The sequence below is a fragment of the Lathamus discolor genome, chromosome W (assembly GCF_037157495.1).
Source record: "Lathamus discolor isolate bLatDis1 chromosome W, bLatDis1.hap1, whole genome shotgun sequence".
Taxonomy (NCBI): Eukaryota; Metazoa; Chordata; class Aves; order Psittaciformes; family Psittacidae; genus Lathamus; species Lathamus discolor.
Window position 1 is genome coordinate 7549501 of NC_088908.1, and position 21671 is coordinate 7571171.

Genomic DNA, 21671 nt, shown 5'->3' on the forward strand with positions numbered 1-21671 from the left:
CCTCTCACTTTCCTACCTGAAAGTCCAATTGAATCCTACATCTCCTGTGCTTGCTCCTTGTGAGCAGTAGCAGAATATAGCACTTAAGTTTGCACTCTGCTGAAACAGCAGAAGAGACAGTCCTGAAAGTTCCCACTGATCATCTTCAGCGCACAGCGAGCTTTGCAACTCTGCAGCACACATTGCTGTCACTCCTCCCTTTCCTGCCTGAAAGACGAACTGATTCCACCATCTCTGTGTCCGCTGTCTGCTGAGCAGCAACAGAGAGAGTATAGCAGGAATGTTTAGACTGGGCTAAAACAGCAGAAGAGCCTTGCAGAAAAGCTCCTGCTGATCATGTTTAGCTCACAGTGAGCTTTAAACTGAGACACAAACATTGCTGTCACTCCTCACTTTATCTCCTAAAAGTGCATTTGAAACCATCGTTTCTGGTGCGCTCTCTCATTTCGAGAGGAATTGTGACAGGGGAGGACGAGCGCTTGCACTCTAATCCTACAGCCGAAGGGCCAGCAGGGAAACTCCTGATGGGCATCTTCAGCACACAGTGAGCTTTGCAACTCTGAAATATATATTGATGTCACCTCTCACTTTCCTACCGGAAAGTCCAATTGAATCCTACATCTCCTGTTCTTGCTTTGTGAGCAGTAGAAGAATATAGCACTTACGTTTGGACTCTGCTGAATCAGCAGAAGAGACAGTCCAGAAAGATCCCACTGATCATCTTCAGCGCACAGCGAGCTTTGCAACTCTGCAACACACATTGGTGGCAGTCCTCCCTTTCCTGCCTGAAAGAGGAACTGATTCCACAATCTCTGTGCCTGCTCTCTGCTGAGCAGCAACAGAGATAGTAGAGCAGGAATGTTTAGACTGGTCTAAAACAGCAGAAGAGCCTTGCAAAAAAGCTCCTGCTGATCATGTTTAGCACACAGTGAGCTTTGAAGCTGTGACACAAACACTGCTGTCACTCCTCACTTTATCTCCTAAAAGTGCGTTTGAGTCCAAAGTTTTTGGTGCCCTCTCTCGTTTCAAGAGCAGATGTGACAGGGGAGGACGAGCGCTTGGACTCTAATCCCACAGCCGAAGGGGCAGCAGGGAAAATCCTCCTGGGCATCTTCAGCACACAGTGAGCTTTGCAACTCTGAAACACACATTGCTGTCACCTCTCACTTTCCCCCCTGAAAGTCCAATTGAATCCCTCTTCTCCTGTGCTTTGCTCCTTGTGAGCAGTAGCAGAATATAGCCCATAAGTTTGCACTCTGCTGAAACAGATTAGCCCAGTCTAAACATTCCTGCTATACACTCCCTGTTGCTGCTCAATAGAGTGCGGGCTCAGAGATGGTGGAATCAGTTGGTGTTTCAGGCAGGAAAGGGAGGAGTGACAGCAATGTGTGCTGCAGAGTTGCAAACTCGCTGTGCGCTGAAGATGATCAGTGGGAACTTTCAGGACTGTCTCTTCTGCTGTTTCAGCAGAGTGCAAACTTATGGGCTATATTCTGCTACTGCTCACAAGGAGCAAAGCACAGGAGAAGTAGGATTCAATTGGACTTTCAGGTAGGAAAGTGAGAGGTGACAGCAATGTGTGTTTCCGAGTTGCAAAGCTCACTGTGTGCTGAAGATGCCCAGCAGGAGTTTCCCTGCTGGCCCTTCGGCTGTGGGATTAGAGTCCAAGCGCTCGTCCTCCCCTGTCACATCTGCTCTTGAAACGAGAGAGGGCACCAAAAACTTTGGACTCAAATGCACTTTTAGGAGATAAAGTGAGGAGTGACAGCAATGTTTGTGTCACAGCCTCAAAGCTCACTGTGTGCTAAACATGATCAGCAGGAGCTTTTTTGCAAGGCTCTTCTGCTGTTTTAGCTCAGTCTAAACATTATTGCTCTTCTCTCCCTGTTGCTGCTCAGCAGAGAGCAGGCACAGAGATGGTGGAATCTTTTGGTCTTTCAGGCAGGAGAAGGAGGAGTGACAGCAATGTGTGTTGCAGAGTTGCAAAGCTCTCTGTGTTCTGAAGATGATCAGTGGGAACTTTCTAAACTTTCTCTTCTGCTGTTTCAGCAGTGTGCAAACGTATGGGCTATATTCTGCTACTGCTCACAAGGAGCAAAGCACAGGAGAAGTAGGATTCAATTGGACTTTCAGGTAGGAAAGGAAGAGGTGACAGCTATATGTGTTCAGGGTTGCAAAGATCACTGTGTGCTGAAGATGGCCAGCAGGAGTTTCCCTGCACGCCCTTCGGCTGTGGGATTAGAGTCCAAGCGCTCGTCCTCCCCTGTCACAACTCCTCTCGAAACGAGAGAGCGCACCAGAAACGTTGGCTTCAAATGCACTTTTAGGAGATAAAGTGAGGCGTGACAGCAATGTTTGTGTCTCAGTTTAATGCTCACTGTGCGCTAAACATGAAAAGCAGGAGCTTTTTTGCAAGGCTCCTTTGCTGTTTTAGCACAGTCTAAAAATTCCTGCTATACTCTCCGTGTTGCTGCTAAGCAGAGAGCGGGCACAGAGATGGTAGTTTCAGCTGGTCTTTCAGGCAGGAAAGGGAGGAGTGACAGCAATGTGTGCTGCAGAGTTGCAAAGCTCGCTGTGCGCTGAAGATGATCAGTGGTAACTTTCTGGACTGTCTCTTCTGCTGTTTCAGCAGAGTGCAAACGTATGGGCTATATTCTGCTACTGCTCACAAGGAGCAAAGCACAGGAGAAGTAGGATTCAATTTTACTTTCAGGTAGGAAAGTGAGAGGTGACAGCAATGTGTGTTTCCGAGTTGCAAAGCTCACTGTGTACTGAGGACGCCCAGCAGGAGTTTCCCTGCTGGCCCTTCGGCTGTGGGATTAGAGTCCAAGCGCTCGTCCTCCCCTTTCACATCTGCTCTTGAAACGTGAGAGGGCACCAAAAACGTTGGACTCAAATGCACTTTTAGGATATAAAGTGAAGAGTGACAGCAATGTTTGTGTCACAGCCTCAAAGCTCACTGTGTGCTAAACATGATCAGCAGGAGCTTTTTTGCAAGGCTCTTCTGCTGTTTTAGCCCAGTGTAAACATTCCTGCTATACTCTCCGTGTTGCTGCTAAGCAGAGAGCGGGCACAGAGATGGTGGAATCAATTGGTCTTTCAGGCAGGAAAGGGAGGTGTGACAGCAATGTGTGCTGCAGAGCTGCAAAGCTCGCTGTGCGCTGAAGATGATCAGTGTTAACTTTCTGGACTGTCTCTTCTGCTGTTTCGGCAGAATCTGAACATAAGTGCTATATTCTGCTACTGCTCACAAAGAGCAAGCACAGGAGAAGAAGGATTCAATTGGACTTTCAGGTAGGAAAGTGAGAGGTGACAGCTATATGTGTTTCAGAGTTGCAAAGCTCACTGTGTGCTGAAGAAGCCCAGCAGGAGTCTCCCTGCTAGCCCTTCGGCTGTGCGATTAGAGTCCACGCGCTCGTCCTCCCCTGTCACAACTCCTCTCGAAACGAGAGAGCGCCCCAGAAACGATAGATTCAAATGCACTTTTAGGAGATAAAGTGAGTGGCAGCAATGTTTGTGTCGCAGTTTAAAGCTCACTGTGCGCTAAACATGAAAAGCTGGAGCTTTTTTGCAAGGCTCTTCTGCTGTTTTAGCCCAGTCTACACATTCCTGCTATACTCTCCCTGTTGCTGCTCAATAGAGTGCGGGCACAGAGATGGTGGAATCAATTGGTCTTTCAGGCAGGAAAGGGAGGAGTGACAGCAATGTGTGCTGCAGAGCTGCAAAGCTCGCTGTGCACTGAAGATGATCAGTGTTAACTTTCTGGACTGTCTCTTCTGCTGTTTCAGCAGAATCTGAACGTAAGTGCTATATTCTGCTACTGCTCACAAGGAGCAAGCACAGGAGATGTAGGATTCAATTGGACTTTCAGGTAGGAAAGTGAGAATTGTCAGCAATGTGTGTTTCAGAGTAGCAAAGCTCACTGAGTGCTGAAGATGGCCAGCAGGAGTTTCCCTGCTGGCCCTTCGGCTGTGGGATTAGAGTCCATGCGCTCCTCCTCCCCTGTCACAACTACTCTCGAAATGAGAGAGCGCACCACAAACGATGGTTTCAAATGCACTTTTAGGAGATAAAGTGAGGAGTGACAGCAATGCTTGTGTCACAGTTTCAAAGCCCACTGCGTGCTAATCATGATCAGCAGGAGCTTTTTTGCAAGGCTCTTCTGCTGTTTTAGCCCAGTCTAAACATTCCTGCTATACTCTCCCTGTTGCTGCTCAGCAGAGAGCGGGCACAGAGATGGTGGATTCAGCTGGTCATTCAGGCAGGAAAGGGAGGAGTGATAGCAATGTGTTGCAGAGTTGCAAAGCTCGCTGTGCCCTGAGGATGATCAGTGGGAACTTTCTGGACTGTCTCTTCTGCTGTTTCAGAAGAGTGCAAACGTAATTACTATATTCTGCTACTGCTCACAAGGAGCAAGCACAGGAGATGTAGGATTCAATTGGACTTTCAGGTAGGAAAGTGAGAGGTGACAGCAATGTGTGTTGCAGGGTTGCAAAGCTCACTGTGTGCTGAAGATGCCCATCAGGTGTTTCCCTGCTGGCCCTTCGGCTGTGGGATTAGAGTCCAAGCGCTCTTCCTCCCCTGTCACATCTGCTCTTGAAACGAGAGAGGGCACCAAAAACGTTGGACTCAAATGCACTCTTAGGAGATAAAGTGAGGAGTGACAGCAATGTTTGTGTCACAGCCTCAAAGCTCACTGTGTGCTAAATATGATCAGGAGGAGCTTTTTTGCAAGGCTCTTCTGCTGTTTTAGCCCAGTCTAAACATTCCTGCTATACTCTCCGTGTTGCTCCTCAGCAGAGAGGAGGCACTGAGATGGTGGAATCTTTTGGTCTTTCAGGCAGGAAAAGGAGGAGTGACAGCAATGTGTGCTGCAGAGTTGCAAAGCTCTCTGTGTTCTGAAGATGATCAGTGGGAACTTTCTAAACTTTCTCTTCTGCTGTTTCAGCAGAGTGCAAACGTATGGGCTATATTCTGCTACTGCTCACAAATTGCAGCACAGGAGATGTAGGATTCTATTGGACTTTCAGGTAGGAAAGTGAGAGGTGACAGCAATGTGTGTTGCAGAGTTGCAAAGCTCGCTGTGAGCTGAAGATGATCAGTGGGATCTTTCTGGACTGTCTCTTCTGCTGTTTCAGCAGAGTCCAAGCGTAAGTGCTATATTCTGCTACTGCTCACAAGGAGCAAGCACAGGAGATGTAGGATTCAATTGGACTTTCAGGTAGGAAAGTGAGAGGTGACAGCAATGTGTGTTGCAGAGTTGCAAAGCTCACTGTGTGCTGAAGATGCCCAGCAGGAGTTTCCCTGCTGGCCCTTCGGCTGTGGGATTAGAGTCTAAGCGCTTGTCCTCTCCTGTCACAACTCCTCTCGAAATGAGAGAGCGCACCAGAAACGATGGTTTCAAATGCACTTTTAGGAGATAAAGTGAGGAGTGACAGCAATGTTTGGGTCACAGTTTAAAGCTCACTGTTTGCTAATCATGATCAGCAGGAGCTTTTTTGCAAGGCTCTTCTACTGTTTTAGCCCAGTCTAAACATTCCTGCTAAACTCTCTCTGTTGCTGCTCAGCAGAGAGCATGCACAGAGATGGCGGATTCAGCTGGTCTTTCAGGCAAAAAGGGAGGAGTGACAGCAATGTGTGTTGCAGAGTTGCAAAGCTCGCTGTGAGCTGAAGATGATCAGTGGGATCTTTCTGGACTGTCTCTTCTGCTGTTTCAGCAGAGTCCAAGCGTAAGTGCTATATTCTGCTACTGCTCACAAGGAGCAAGCACAGGAGATATAGTATTCAATTGGACTTTCAGGTAGGATAGTGAGAGGTGACAGCTATATGTGTTTCAGAGCTGCAAAGCTCACTGTGTGCTTAAGATGCCCAGCAGGAGTTTCCCTGCACGCCCTTCGGCTGTGGGATTAGAGTCCAAGCACTCGTCCTCCCCTGTCAGAACTCCTCTCGAAACGAGAGAGCGCACCAGAAACGATGGAGTCAAATGCACTTTTAGGAGATAAAGTGAATGACAGCAATGTTTGTGTCGCAGTTTAATGCTCACTGTGCGCTAAACATGAAATCAGGAGCTTTTTTGCAAGGCTCTTCTGCTGTTTTAGCCCAGTCTAAACATTCCTGCTATACTCTCTCTGTTGCTGCTCAGCAGAGAGCGGACACAGAGATGGTGGAATCAGTTGGTCTTTCTGGTAGGAAAGGGAGGAGTGACAGCAATGTGTGTTGCAGAGTTGCAAAGCTCGCTGTGCGCTGAAGATGATCAGTGGGAACTTTCAGGACTGTCTCTTCTGCTGTTTCAGCAGAGTGCAAACGTATGGGCTATATTCTGCTACTGCTCATAAGGACCAAAGCACAGGAGAAGTAGGATTCAATTGGACTTTCAGGTAGGAAAGTGAGAGGTGACAGCAATATGTGTTTCAGAGTTGCAAAGCTCACTGTGTGCTGAAGATGCCCTGCAGGAGTTTCCCTGTTGGCCCTTCGGCTGTGGGATTAGAATCCAAGCGCTCGTCCTCCCCTGTCACATCTGCTCTTGAAACGAGAGAGGGCAACAAAAACGTTGGACTCAAATACACTTTTAGGAGATAAAGTGAGGAGTGACTGCAATGTTTGTGTCACAGCTTCAAAGCTCACTGTGTGCTAAACATAATCAGCAAGAGCTTTTTTGCAAGGCTCTTCTGCTGTTTTAGCCCAGTCTAAACATTCCTGCTATACTCTCTCTGTTGCTGCTCATCAGAGAGCGGGCACAGAGAATGTGGATTCAGTTGGTCTTTCAGGCAGGAAAGGGAGGAGTGACAGCAATGTGTGTTGCAGAGTTGCAAAGCTCGCTGTGCGCTGAAGATGATCAATGGGAACGTTCTGGACTGTCTCTTCTGCTGTTTCAGCAGAGTGCAAAAGTATGGGCTATATTCTGCTACTGCTCATAAGGAGCAAAGCACAGGAGAAGTAGGATTCAATTGGACTTTCAGGTAGGAAAGTGAGAGGTGACAGCAATGTGTGTTTCAGAGTTGCAAAGCTCGCTGTGCGCTGAAGATGATCAATGGGAACGTTCTGGACTGTCTCTTCTGCTGTTTCAGCAGAGTCCAAACGTAAGTGCTGTATTCTGCTTCTGCTCCAAAGAGCAAGCACAGGAGATGTAGGATTCAATTGGACTTTCAGGTAGGAAAGTGAGAGGTGACAGCAATGTGTGTTTCAGAGTTGCAAAGCTCACTGTGTGCTGAAGATGCCCAGCAGGAGTTTCCCTGCTGCCCCTTCGGCTGTGGGATTAGAGTCCAAGCGCTCGTCCTCCCCTGTCACATCTGCTCTTGAAACTAGAGAGGGCACCAAAAACTTTGGACTCAAATGCACTTTTAGGAGATAAAGTGAGGAGTGACAGCAGTGTTTGTGTCACAGCTTCAAAGCTCACTGTGTGCTAAACATGATCAGCAGGAGCTTTTTTGCAAGGCTCTTCTGCTGTTTTAGACCAGTCTAAACATTCCTGCTCTACTCTCTCTGTTGCTGCTCAGCAGAGAGTGGGCACAGAGATGGTGGTATCAGTTCGTCTTTCAGGCAGGAAAGGGATGACTGACAGCAATGTGTGTTGCAGAGTTGCAAAGCTCGCTGTGAACTGAAGATGATCAGTGGGATCTTTCTGGACTGTCTCTTCTGGTGTTTCAGCAGAGTGCAAACGTAAGTGCTATATTCTGCTACTGCTCACAAGGAGCAAAGCACAGGAGAAGTAGGATTCAATTGGACTTTCAGGTAGGAAAGTGAGAGGTGACAGCAATGTGTGTTTCAGATTTGCAAAGCTCACTGTGTGCTGAAGATGCCCATCAGGAGTTTCCCTGCTGGCCCTTCGGCTGTGGGATTAGAGTCCAAGCGCTCGTCCTCCCCTGTCACAACTCCTCTCGAAACGAGAGAGCGCACCAGAAACGATGGATTCAAATGCACTTTTAGGAGATAAAGTGAGGAGTGACAGCAATGTTTGTGTCACAGTTTAAAGCTCACTGTTTGCTAATCATGATCAGCAGGAGCTTTTTTGCAAGGCTCTTCTGCTGTTTTAGCCCAGTCTAAACATTCCTGCTATACTCTCCCCGTTGCTGCTCAGCAGAGAGCGGACACAGAGATGGTGGAATCAGTTGGTCTTTCAGGCAGGAAAGGGAGGAGTGACAGCAATGTGTGTTGCAGAGTTGCAAAGCTCGCTGTGCGCTGAAGATGATCAGTGGGAACTTTCTAGACTATCTCTTCTGCTGTTTCAGCAGAGTCCAAACGTAAGTGCTATATTCTGCTACTGCTCACAAAGAGCAAGCACAGGAGATGTAGGATTCAATTGGACTTTCAGGTAGGAAAGTGAGAGGTGGCAGCTATATGTGTTTCAGAGTTGCAAAGCTCACTGTGTGCTGAAGATGCCCAGCAGGATTTTCCCTGCTGGCCTTTCAGCTGTGGGATTAGAGTCCATGCGCTCGTCTTCCCCTGTCACAACTCCTCTCGAAACGAGAGCGCGCACCAGAAACGATGGAGTCAAATGCACTTTTAGGAGATAAAGTGAGGTTTGACAGCAATGTTTGTGTCACAGTTTCAAAGCTCACTGTGAGCTAAACATGATGAGCAGGAGCTTTTCTGCAAGGCTCTTCTGCTGTTTTAGCCCAGTCTAAACATTCCTGCTATAGTCTCCCTGTTTCTGCTCAGCAGAGAGTGGGCACAGAGATGGTGGAATCAGTTCGTCTTTCAGGCAGGAAAGGGAGGACTGACAGCAATGTGTGTTGCAGTGTTGCAAAGCTCGCTGTGCGCTTAAGATGATCAGTGGGATCTTTCTGGACTGTCTCTTCTGCTGTTTCAGCAGAGTGCAAACTTATGGGCTATATTCTGCTACTGCTCACAAGGAGCAAAGCACAGGAGAAGAGGGATTCAATTGGACTTTCAGGCAGGAAAGTGAGAGGTGACAGCAATGTGTGTTTCACAGTTGCAAAGGTCACTGTGTGCTGAAGATGCCCAGCAGGAGTTTCCCTGCTGGCCCTTCGGCTGTGGGATTAGAGTCCAAGCGCTCGTCCTCCCCTGTCACATCTGCTCTTGAAACGAGAGAGGGCACCAAAAACTTTGGACTCAAATGCACTTTTAGGAGATAAAGTGAGGAGCGACAGCAGTGTTTGTGTCACAGCTTCAAAGCTCACTGTGTGCTAATCATGATCAGCAGGAGCTTTTTTGCAAGGCTCTTCTGCTGTTTTAGCCCAGTCTAAACATTCCTGCTATACTCTCTCTGTTGCTGCTCATCAGAGAGCGGGCACAGAGAATGTGGATTCAGTTGGTCTTGCAGGCAGGAAAGAGAGGAGTGACAGCAATGTGTGCTGCAGAGTTGCAAAGCTCGCTGAGCGCTGAAGATGATCAATGGGAACGTTCTGGACTGTCTCTTCTGCTGTTTCAGCAGAGTGCAAAAGTATGGGCTATATTCTGCTACTGCTCATAAGGAGCAAAGCACAGGAGATGTAGGATTCAATTGGACTTTCAGGTAGGAAAGTGAGAGGTGACAGCAATGTGTGTTTCAGAGTTGCAAAGCTCACTGTGTGGTGAAGATGCCCAGCAGGATTTTCCCTGCTGGCCCGCCAGCTGTGGGATTAGAGTCCATGCGCTCGTCCTCCCCTGTCACAACTCCTCTCGAAACGAGAGAGCGCACCAGAAACGATGGTTTTAAATGCACTTTTAGGAGATAAAGTGAGGAGTGACAGCAATGTTTGTGTCACAGTTTAAAGCTCATCTGCGCTAAACATGAAAAGCTTGAGCTTTTTTGCAAGGCTCTTCTGCTGTTTTAGCCCAGTCTAAACATTCCTGCTATACTCTCTCTGTTGCTGCTCAGCAGAGAGCGGGCACAGAGAATGTGGATTCAGTTGGTCTTTCAGGCAGGAAAGGGAGGAGTGACAGCAATGTGTGTTGCAGAGTTGCAAACCTCGCTGTGCGCTGAAGATGATCAGTGGGAACTTTCAGGACTGTCTCTTCTGCTCTTTCAGCAGAGTGCAAAAGTATGGGCTATATTCTGCTACTGCTCATAAGGAGCAAAGCACAGGAGATGTAGGATTCAATTGGACTTTCAGGTAGGAAAGTGAGAGGTGACAGCAATGTGTGTTTCAGAGTTGCAAAGCTCACTGTGTGCTGAAGATGCCCAGCAGGAGTTTCCCTGCTAGCCCTTCGGCTGTGGGATTAGAGTCCAAGCGCTCGTCCTCCCCTGTCACATCTGCTCTTGAAACAAGAGAGGGCACCAAAAACGTTGGACTCAAATGCACTTTTAGGAGATAAAGTGAGGAGTGACAGCAATGTTTGTGTCACAGTTTAAAGCTCACTGTGAGATAAACATGATCAGCAGGAGCTTTTCTGCAAGGCTCTTCTGCTGTTTTAGCCCAGTCTAAACATTCCTGCTCTACTCTCTCTGTTGCTGCTCAGCAGAGAGCGGGCACAGAGATGGTGGAATCAGTTGGTCTTTCAGGCAGGAAAGGGAGGACTGACAGCAATGTGTGTTGCAGAGTTGCAAAGCTCGCTGTGCGCTGAAGATGATCAGTGGGATCTTTCTGGGCTGTCTCTTCTGCTGTTTCAGCAGAGTGCAAACGTATGGGCTATATTCTGCTACTGCTCACAAGGAGCAAAGCACAGGAGAAGAGGGATTCAATTGGACTTTCAGGGGGGAAAGTGAGAGGTGACAGCAATGTGTGTTTCAGAGTTGCAAAGGTCGCTGTGCGCTGAAGATGATCAATGGGAACTTTCTGGACTGTCTCTTATGCTGTTTCAGCAGAGTCCAAACGTAAGTGCTGTATTCTGCTTCTGCTCCAAAGAGCAAGCACAGGAGATGTAGTATTCAATTGGACTTTCAGGTAGGATAGTGAGAGGTGGCAGCTATATGTGTTTCAGAGCTGCAAAGCTCACTGTGTGCTGAAGATGCCCAGCAGGAGTTTCCCTGCACGCCCTTCGGCTGTGGGATTAGAGTCCAAGCGCTCGTCCTCCCCTGTCACAACTCCTCTCGAAACGAGAGAGCGCACCAGAAACGATGGTTTCAAATGCACTTTTAGGAGATAAAGTGAATGACAGCAATGTTTGTGTCGCAGTTTAATGATGAATGTGCGCTAAACATGAAAAGCAGGAGCTTTTTTGCAAGGCTCTTCTGCTGTTTTAGCCCAGTCTAAACATTCCTGCAATACTCTCCCTGTTGCTGCTCAGTAGAGTGCGGGCTCAGAGATGGTGGAATCAGTTGGTCTTTCAGGCAGGAAAGGGAGGAGTGACAGCAATGTGTGTTGCAGAGTTGCAAAGCTCGCTGTGCGCTGAACATGATCAGTGGGAACTTTCAGGACTGTCTCTTCTGCTGTTTCAGCAGAGTGCAAATGTATGGGCTATATTCTGCTACTGCTCACTAAGAGCAAGCACAGGTGATGTAGGATTCAATTGGACTTTCAGGTAGGAAAGTGAGAGGTGACAGCAATGTGTGTTTCAGAGTTGCAAAGCTCACTGTGTGCTGAAGATGCCCATCAGGAGTTTCCCTGCACGCCCTTCGGCTGTGGGATTAGAGTCCAAGCGCTCGTCCTCCCCTGTCACATCTGCTCTTGAAACGAGAGAGGGCACCAAAAACGTTGGACTCAAATGCACTTCTAGGAGATAAAGTGAGGAGTTACAGCAATGTTTGTGTCACAGCCTCAAAGCTCACTGTGTGCTAAACATGATCAGCAGGAGCTTTTTTGCAAGGCTCTTCTGCTGTTTTAGCCCAGTCTAAACATTCCTGCTATACTCTCCGTGTTGCTGCTCAGCAGAGAGCAGGCACAGAGATGGTGGAATCTTTTGGTCTTTCAGGCAGGAAAAGGAGGAGTGACAGCAATGTGTGTTGCAGAGTTGCAAAGCTCTCTGTGTTCTGAAGATGATCAGTGGGAACTTTCAGGACTGTCTCTTCTGCTGTTTCAGCAGAGTGCAAACGTATGGGCTATATTCTGCTACTGCTCACAAGGAGCAAAGCACAGGAGAAGTAGGATTCAATTGGACTTTCAGGTAGGAAAGTGAGAGGTGACAGCTATATGTGTTCAGGGTTGCAAAGATCACTGTGTGCTGAAGATGCCCAGCAGGAGTTTCCCTGCACGCCCTTCGGCTGTGGGATTAGATTCCTAGCGCTGCTCCTCCCCTGTCACAACTCCTCTCCAAACGAGAGAGCGCACCAGAAACTTTGGATTCAAATGCACTTTTAGGAGATAAAGTGAGGAGTGACAGCAATGTTTGTGTCACAGTTTAAAGCTCACTGTGTGCTAAACATGATCAGGAGGAGCTTTTTTGCAAGGCTCTTCTGCTGTTTTAGCCCAGTCTAAACATTCCTGCTCTACTCTCTCTGTTGCTGCTCAGCAGAGAGTGGGCACAGAGATGTTGGAATCAATTGGTCTTCCAGGCAGGAAAAGGAGTTACAGCAATGTGTGTTGCAGAACACGATCTCTTGGCCTCTGCTCCCACAGCCGAAGAGCCCGGAGTGAAAGCTCCGGCAGGGCATCTTCAGCACGCAGTCAGCTTTGCAACTGTGACACATATATTGCTCTCGCTCCGCACTTTCCTACCTCAAAGTCCAATTGAATCCAAAATCTCTGTGCCCTTTCTCTGCTGGGCAGAAGCAGAGTAGAGCAGGAACCTTTGGCCAATGCTAAAAGAGCAGAAGAGACAGTCCAGAAAGTTCCCACTGATCATCTTCAGCGCACAGCGAGCTTTGCAACTCTGCAACACACATTGCTGTCACTCCTCCCTTTTTGCCTGAAAGACCAGCTGAATCCACCATCTCTGTGCCCGCTCTCTGCTGAGCAGCAACAGAGAGAGTAGAGCAGGAATTTTTAGACCTGCCTAAAACAGCAGAAGAGCCTTGAAAAAAAGCTCCTGCTTGATCATGTTTTGCACACAGTGAGCTTTAAACTGTGACACAAGCATTGCTGTCACTCCTCACTTTATCTCCTAAAAGTGCATTTGAATCCAAAGTTTCTGGTGCGCTCTCACGTTTCGAGAGGAGTTGTGACAGGGGAGGAGCAGCGCTTGGACTCTAATCCCACAGACGAAGGGCCAGCAGGGAAACTCCTGCAGGGCATCTTCAGCACACAGTGAGCTTTACAATTCTGCAACACACATTGCTGTCACTCCTCCTTTTCTTGCCTGAAAGTCCAATTGATTCCAACATCACTGTGCCCACTCTCTGCTGAGCAGCAACAGAGAGAGTAGAGCAGGAATGTTTAGACTGGGCTAAAACAGCAGAAGAGCCTTGCAAAAAAGCTCCTCCTGATCATGTTTAGCACACAGTGAGCTTTAAACTGTGACACAAACATTGCTGTCACTCTTCACTCTTTCTCCTAAAAGACCATTTCAATCCAAGAACTCCGTTGCCAGCACTCTGCTGAGCAGCAGAGTGAGCAGGAATGTCTGCAATCTGTAAGGCAGTGGAAGAGACAGGCCTGAAGGCTGCTCTTGTGCTTCTTCAACACACTGAGCTTTACAACTGTGACACACACACTGTTGTCACTCCTCATTGTAGCTCCTAAAAGTGCATTTGAATCCAGCGTTTCTGGTCTCCACTCTCGTTTCAAGAGCTGCAGAGGAAGGTGAGCACGAGCGCTTGGAATCCGCTCCCAGTTCCGAAGGGCAGGGAGGGAAAGTCCTTGCAGATCATCTTCAGCGCACAGTGAGCTTTGCAACTCTGAAACACACATTGCTGTCACTCCTCACTTCATCTCCTAATAATCCGTTTGAATCCATGGTCTCTCCCGCCCTCTCTCGTTTGAACAGCAGCAGTGACAGGTGAACACGATCTCTTGGCCTCTGCTCCCACAGCCGAAGAGCCCGGAGTGAAAGCTCCGGCAGGGCATCTTCAGCACGCAGTCAGCTTTGCAACTGTGACACATATATTGCTCTCGCTCCGCACTTTCCTACCTCAAAGTCCAATTGAATCCAAAATCTCTGTGCCCTTTCTCTGCTGGGCAGAAGCAGAGAGAGTAGAGCAGGAACCTTTAGCCAATGCTAAAAGAGCAGAAGAGACAGTCCAGAAAGTTCCCACTGATCATCTTCAGCGCACAGCGAGCTTTGCAACTCTGCAACACACATTGCTGTCACTCCTCCCTTTTTGCCTGAAAGACCAGCTGAATCGACCATCTCTGTGCCCGCTCTCTGCTGAGCAGCAACAGAGAGAGTAGAGCAGGAATTTTTAGACCTGCCTAAAACAGCAGAAGAGCCTTGAAAAAAATCTCCTGCTTGATCATGTTTTGCACACAGTGAGCTTTAAACTGTGACACAAACATTGCTGTCACTCCTCACTTTATCTCCTAAAAGTGCATTTCAAGCCAACGTTTCTGGTGCGCTCTCTCGCTTCGAGAGCAGTTGTGACAGGGGAGGACGAGCGCTTGGATTCTAATTTCACAGCCGAAGGGCCAGCATGGAAACTACTGCTGGGCATCTTCAGCACACATTGAGATTCACAACTCTGAAACACATATTGCTGTCACCTCTCACTTTCCTACCTGAAAGTCCAATTGAATAATACATCTCCTGTGCTTGCTCTTTGTGAGCAGTAGCAGAATATAGCACTTACGTTTGGACTCTGCTGAAACAGCAGAAGAGACAGTCCAGAAAGTTCCCACTGATCATCTTCAGCACACAGTGAGCTTTGCAACTCTGCAACACACATTGCTGTCTCTTCTTTTCCTGCCTGAAAGACCAATTGATTCCAACACCTCTGTGCCCGCTCTCTGCTGAGCAGCAACAGAGAGAGTAGAGCAGGAATGTTTAGCCTGGGCTAAAACAGCAGAAGAGCCTTGCAAAAAATCTCCTGCTTGATCATGTTTTGCACACAGTGAGCTTTAAACTGTGACACAAACATTGCTGTCACTCCTCACTTTATCTCCTAAAAGTGCATTTGAATCCAATGTTTCTGGTGCGCTCTCTCGTTTAGAGAGGAGTTGTGACAGGGGAGGAGCAGCGCTTGGACTCTAATCCCACAGACGAAGGGCCAGCAGGGAAACTCCTGCAGGGCATCTTCAGCACACAGTGAGCTTTACAATTCTGCAACACACATTGCTGTCACTCCTCCTTTTCTTGCCTGAAAGTCCAATTGATTCCAACATAACTGTGCCCACTCTCTGCTGAGCAGCAACAGAGAGAGTAGAGCAGGAATGTTTAGACTGGGCTAAAACAGCAGAAGAGCCTTGCAAAAAAGCTCCTCCTGATCATGTTTAGCACACAGTGAGCTTTAAACTGTGACACAAACATTGCTGTCACTCTTCACTCTTTCTCCTAAAAGACCATTTCAATCCAAGAACTCCGTTGCCAGCACTCTGCTGATCAGCAGAGTGAGCAGGAATGTCTGCAATCTGTAAGGCAGTGGAAGAGACAGGCCTGAAGGCTGCTCTTGTGCTTCTTCAACACACTGAGCTTTACAACTGTGACACACACACTGTTGTCACTCCTCATTGTAGCTCCTAAAAGTGCATTTGAATCCAGCGTTTCTGGTCTCCACTCTCGTTTCCAGTGCAGCAGAGGCAGGTGAGCACGAGCGCTTGGAATCCGCTCCCAGTTCCGAAGGGCAGGGAGGGAAAGTCCTTGCAGATCATCTTCAGCGCACAGTGAGCTTTGCAACTCTGAAACACACATTGCTGTCACTCCTCACTTTATCTCCTAAAAGTGCATTTCAAGCCAACGTTTCTGGTGCGCTCTCTCGCTTCGAGAGCAGTTGTGAGAGGGGAGGACGAGCGCTTGGATTCTAATTTCACAGCCGAAGGGCCAGCATGGAAACTACTGCTGGGCATCTTCAGCACACATTGAGATTCACAACTCTGAAACACATATTGCTGTCACCTCTCACTTTCCTACCTGAAAGTCCAATTGAATAATACATCTCCTGTGCTTGCTCTTTGTGAGCAGTAGCAGAATATAGCACTTACGTTTGGACTCTGCTGAAACAGCAGAAGAGACAGTCCAGAAAGTTCCCACTGATCATCTTCAGCACACAGTGAGCTTTGCAACTCTGCAACACACATTGCTGTCTCTTCTTTTCCTGCCTGAAAGACCAATTGATTCCAACACCTCTGTGCCCGCTCTCTGCTGAGCAGCAACAGAGAGAGTAGAGCAGGAATGTTTAGCCTGGGCTAAAACAGCAGAAGAGCCTTGCAAAAAATCTCCTGCTTGATCATGTTTTGCACACAGTGAGCTTTAAACTGTGACACAAACATTGCTGTCACTCCTCACTTTATCTCCTAAAAGTGCATTTGAATCCAAAGTTTCTGGTGCGCTCTCACGTTTCGAGAGGAGTTGTGACAGGGGAGGAGCAGCGCTTGGACTCTAATCCCACAGACGAAGGGCCAGCAGGGAAACTCCTGCAGGGCATCTTCAGCACACAGTGAGCTTTGCAATTCTGCAACACACATTGCTGTAACTCCTTTTCCTGCCTGGAAGACCAATTGATTCCAACATCTCTGTGCCCACTATCTGCTGAGCAGCAAGAGAGAGAAGGAATGTTTAGACTGGGCTAAAACAGCAGAAGAGCCTTGCAAAAAAGCTCCTCCTGATCATGTTTAGCACACAGTGAGCTTTAAACTGTGACACAAACATTGCTGTCACTCTTCACTCTTTCTCCTAAAAGACCATTTCAATCCAAGAACTCCGTTGCCAGCACTCTGCTGAGCAGCAGAGTGAGCAGGAATGTCTGCAATCTGAAAGGCAGTGGAAGAAACAGGCCTGAAGGCTGCTCTTGTGCTTCTTCAACACACTGAGCTTTACAACTGTGACACACACACTGTTGTCACTCCTCATTGTAGCTCCTAAAAGTGCATTTGAATCCAGCGTTTCTGGTCTCCACTCTCGTTTCAAGAGCAGCAGAGGCAGGTGAGCACGAGCGCTTGGAATCCGCTCCCAGTTCCGAAGGGCAGGGAGGGAAAGTCCTTGCAGATCATCTTCAGCGCACAGTGAGCTTTGCAACTCTGAAACACACATTGCTGTCACTCCTCACTTCATCTCCTAATAATCCGTTTGAATCCATGGTCTCTCCCGCCCTCTCTCGTTTGAACAGCAGCAGTGACAGGTGAACACGATCTCTTGGCCTCTGCTCCCACAGCCGAAGAGCCCGGAGTGAAAGCTCCGGCAGGGCATCTTCAGCACACAGTCAGCTTTGCAACTGTGACACATATATTGCTCTCGCTCCGCACTTTCCTACCTCAAAGTCCAATTGAATCCAAAATCTCTGTGCCCTTTCTCTGCTGGGCAGAAGCAGAGAGAGTAGAGCAGGAACCTTTAGCCAATGCTAAAAGAGCAGAAGAGACAGTCCAGAAAGTTCCCACTGATCATCTTCAGCGCACAGCGAGCTTTGCAACTCTGCAACACACATTGCTGTCACTCCTCCCTTTTTGCCTGAAAGACCAGCTGAATCGACCGTCTCTGTGCCCGCCCTCTGCTGAGCAGCAACAGAGAGAGTAGAGCAGGAATTTTTAGACCTGCCTAAAACAGCAGAAGAGCCTTGAAAAAAATCTCCTGCTTGATCATGTTTTGCACACAGTGAGCTTTAAACTGTGACACAAACATTGCTGTCACTCCTCACTTTATCTCCTAAAAGTGCATTTGAATCCAACGTTTCTGGTGCGCTCTCTCGCTTCGAGAGCAGTTGTGACAGGGGAGGAGCAGCGCTTGGACTCTAATCCCACAGACGAAGGGCCAGCAGGGAAACTCCTGCAGGGCATCTTCAGCACACAGTGAGCTTTACAATTCTGCAACACACATTGCTGTCACTCCTCCTTTTCTTGCCTGAAAGACCAATTGATTCCAACATCTCTGTGCCCACTCTCTGCTGAGCAGCAACAGAGAGAGTAGAGCAGGAATGTTTAGACTGGGCTAAAACAGCAGAAGAGCCTTGCAAAAAAGCTCCTCCTGATCATGTTTAGCACACAGTGAGCTTTAAACTGTGACACAAACATTGCTGTCACTCTTCACTCTTTCTCCTAAAAGACCATTTCAATCCAAGAACTCCGTTGCCAGCACTCTGCTGAGCAGCAGAGTGAGCAGGGATGTCTGCAATCTGTAAGGCAGTGGAAGAGACAGGCCTGAAGGCTGCCCTTGTGCTTCTTCAACACACTGAGCTTTACAACTTTGACACGCACACTGTGGTCACTCCTCATTGTAGCTCCTAAAAGTGCATTTGAATCCAGCGTTTCTGGTCTCCACTCTCGTTTCCAGTGCAGCAGAGGCAGGTGAGCACGAGCGCTTGGAATCCGCTCCCAGTTCCGAAGGGCAGGGAGGGAAAGTCCTTGCAGATCATCTTCAGCGCACAGTGAGCTTCACAACTCTGAAACACACATTGCTGTCACTCCTCACTTTATCCCCTAAAAGTGCATTTCAAGCCAACGTTTCTGGTGCGCTCTCTCGCTTCGAGAGCAGTTGTGACAGGGGAGGACGAGCGCTTGGATTCTAATTTCACAGCCGAAGGGCCAGCATGGAAACTGCTGCTGGGCATCTTCAGCACACATTGAGATTCGCAACTCTGAAACACATATTGCTGTCACCTCTCACTTTCCTACCAGAAAGTCCAATTGAATAATACATCTCCTGTGCTTGCTCTTTGTGAGCAGTAGCAGAATATAGCACTTACGTTTGGACTCTGCTGAAACAGCAGAAGAGACAGTCCAGAAAGTTCCCACTGATCATCTTCAGCGCACAGTGAGCTTTGCAACTCTGCAACACACATTGCTGTCACTTCTTTTCCTGTCTGAAAGACCAATTGATTCCAACACCTCTGTGCCCGCTCTCTGCTGAGCAGCAACAGAGAGAGTAGAGCAGGAATGTTTAGCCTGGGCTAAAACAGCAGAAGAGCCTTGCAAAAAATCTCCTGCTTGATCATGTTTTGCACACAGTGAGCTTTAAACTGTGACACAAACATTGCTGTCACTCCTCACTTTATCTCCTAAAAGTGCATTTGAATCCAAAGTTTCTGGTGCGCTCTCTCGTTTCGAGAGGAGTTGTGACAGGGGAGGAGCAGCGCTTGGACTCTAATCCCACAGACGAAGGGCCAGCAGGGAAACTCCTGCAGGGCATCTTCAGCACACAGTGAGCTTTGCAATTCTGCAACACACATTGCTGTCACTCCTCCTTTTCTTGCCTGAAAGACAAATTGATTCCAACATCTCTGTGCCCACTCTCTGCTGAGCAGCAACAGAGAGAAGGAATGTTTAGACTGGGCTAAAACAGCAGAAGAGCCTTGCAAAAAAGCTCCTCCTGATCATGTTTAGCACACAGTGAGCTTTAAACTGTGACACAAACATTGCTGTCACTCTTCACTCTTTCTCCTAAAAGACAATTTCAATCCAAGAACTCCGTTGCCAGCACTCTGCTGAGCAGCAGAGTGAGCAGGGATGTCTGCAATCTGTAAGGCAGTGGAAGAGACAGGCCTGAAGGCTGCCCTTGTGCTTCTTCAACACACTGAGCTTTACAACTTTGACACGCACACTGTGGTCACTCCTCATTGTAGCTCCTAAAAGTGCATTTGAATCCAGCGTTTCTGGTCTCCACTCTCGTTTCCAGTGCAGCAGAGGCAGGTGAGCACGAGCGCTTGGAATCCGCTCCCAGTTCCGAAGGGCAGGGAGGGAAAGTCCTTGCAGATCATCTTCAGCGCACAGTGAGCTTCACAACTCTGAAATACACATTGCTGTCACTCCTCACTTTATCCCCTAAAAGTGCATTTCAAGCCAACGTTTCTGGTGCGCCCTCTCGCTTCGAGAGCAGTTGTGACAGGGGAGGACGAGCGCTTGGATTCTAATTTCACAGCCTAAGGGCCAGCATGGAAACTGCTGCTGGGCATCTTCAGCACACATTGAGATTGGCAACTCTGAAACACATATTGCTGTCACCTCTCACTTTCCTACCAGAAAGTCCAATTGAATAATACATCTCCTGTGCTTGCTCTTTGTGAGCAGTAGCAGAATATAGCACTTACGTTTGGACTCTGCTGAAACAGCAGAAGAGACAGTCCAGAAAGTTCCCACTGATCATCTTCAGCACACAGTGACCTTTGCAACTCTGCAACACACATTGCTGTCACTTCTTTTCCTGTCTGAAAGACCAATTGATTCCAACACCTCTGTGCCCGCTCTCTGCTGAGCAGCAACAGAGAGAGTAGAGCAGGAATGTTTAGCCTGGGCTAAAACAGCAGAAGAGCCTTGCAAAAAATCTCCTGCTTGATCATGTTTTGCACACAGTGAGCTTTAAACTGTGACACAAACATTGCTGTCACTCCTCACTTTATCTCCTAAAAGTGCATTTGAATCCAAAGTTTCTGGTGCGCTCTCTCGTTTCGAGAGGAGTTGTGACAGGGGAGGAGCAGCGCTTGGACTCTAATCCCACAGACGAAGGGCCAGCAGGGAAACGCCTGCAGGGCATCTTCAGCACACAGTGAGCTTTGCAACTCTGCAAAACACATTGCTGTAACTCCTCCTTCTCCTGCCTGGAAGACCTATTGATTCCAACATCTCTGTGCCCACTCTCTGCTGAGCAGCAACAGAGAGAGTAGAGCAGGAATGTTTAGACTGGGCTAAAACAGCAGAAGAGCCTTGCAAAAAAGCTCCTCCTGATCATGTTTAGCACACAGTGAGCTTTAAACTGTGACACAAACATTGCTGTCACTCTTCACTCTTTCTCCTAAAAGACCATTTCAATCCAAGAACTCCGTTGCCAGCACTCTGCTGAGCAGCAGAGTGAGCAGGAATGTCTGCAATCTGTAAGGCAGTGGAAGAGACAGGCCTGAAGGCTGCTCTTGTGCTTCTTCAACACACTGAGCTTTACAACTGTGACACACACACTGTTGTCACTCCTCATTGTAGCTCCTAAAAGTGCATTTGAATCCAGCGTTTCTGGTCTCCACTCTCGTTTCAAGTGCAGCAGAGGAAGGTGAGCACGAGCGCTTGGAATCCGCTCCCAGTTCCGAAGGGCAGGGAGGGAAAGTCCTTGCAGATCATCTTCAGCGCACAGTGAGCTTTGCAACTCTGAAACACACATTGCTGTCACTCCTCACTTCATCTCCTAATAATCCGTTTGAATCCATGGTCTCTCCCGCCCTCTCTCGTTTGAACAGCAGCAGTGACAGGTGAACACGATCTCTTGGCCTCTGCTCCCACAGCCAAAGAGCCCGGAGTGAAAGCTCCGGCAGGGCATCTTCAGCACGCAGTCAGCTTTGCAACTGTGACACATATATTGCTCTCGCTCCGCACTTTCCTACCTCAAAGTCCAATTGAATCCAAAATCTCTGTGCCCTTTCTCTGCTGGGCAGAAGCAGAGTAGAGCAGGAACCTTTAGCCAATGCTAAAAGAGCAGAAGAGACAGTCCAGAAAGTTCCCACTGATCATCTTCAGCGCACAGCGAGCTTTGCAACTCTGCAACACACATTGCTGTCACTCCTCCCTTTTTGCCTGAAAGACCAGCTGAATCCACCATCTCTGTGCCCGCTCTCTGCTGAGCAGCAACAGAGAGAGTAGAGCAGGAATTTTTAGACCTGCCTAAAACAGCAGAAGAGCCTTGAAAAAAATCTCCTGCTTGATCATGTTTTGCACACAGTGAGCTTTAAACTGTGACACAAACATTGCTGTCACTCCTCACTTTATCTCCTAAAAGTGCATTTGAATCCAAAGTTTCTGGTGCGCTCTCTCGTTTCGAGAGGAGTTGTGACAGGGGAGGAGCAGCGCTTGGAC